This window comes from Wasmannia auropunctata, unplaced genomic scaffold (assembly GCF_000956235.1).
Source record: "Wasmannia auropunctata unplaced genomic scaffold, wasmannia.A_1.0 LD336101.1, whole genome shotgun sequence".
Classification (NCBI taxonomy): Eukaryota; Metazoa; Arthropoda; class Insecta; order Hymenoptera; family Formicidae; genus Wasmannia; species Wasmannia auropunctata.
The window spans coordinates 734,073-734,579 of record NW_012026789.1 but is presented as its reverse complement, the minus strand read 5'-3'; positions in this window follow the sequence as shown (position 1 = coordinate 734,579).

Below are 507 nucleotides of genomic sequence, written 5' to 3'. Positions count from 1 at the left end.
TGTGATCTCAACATTGATTGTAGACCTATTTAGACATAAAGTTGTAGTTATAATTGCAATGAGTTTTAAAACTGTTGGATAAAAATAGAGAATAAGATGTTGCTTTTATAAAATACTCCTTTTATTATTTTTTCATATTTGAAATAACAAATACATACTTTTATCATAAAGATTTTTATGTCATATCAGAATATTTTTATGTTTTTAGATTTAGATATTAATTGTAAGCACACTTATGTATCAATTTGTTATGAGTTATCAGAATTTATAAATAAAAACATGAGATAGTACTTTCTGCTAAGCATATTTTAGTTACATTGTTATTGCACAATCACACAGAGTATCCACAGGTTCTACAAACTATCCACAAACTATCAAACTATCCATAATCAAATTTCTTTTGTGAACCCCAATATTCTGCCTATTCTGCCTTGATTGATGTAAAACACTGTCTGTCACATTTTCTTCTGAAAGTGAAGGTAGTAAAGATCGGAAGAGCACACGTCT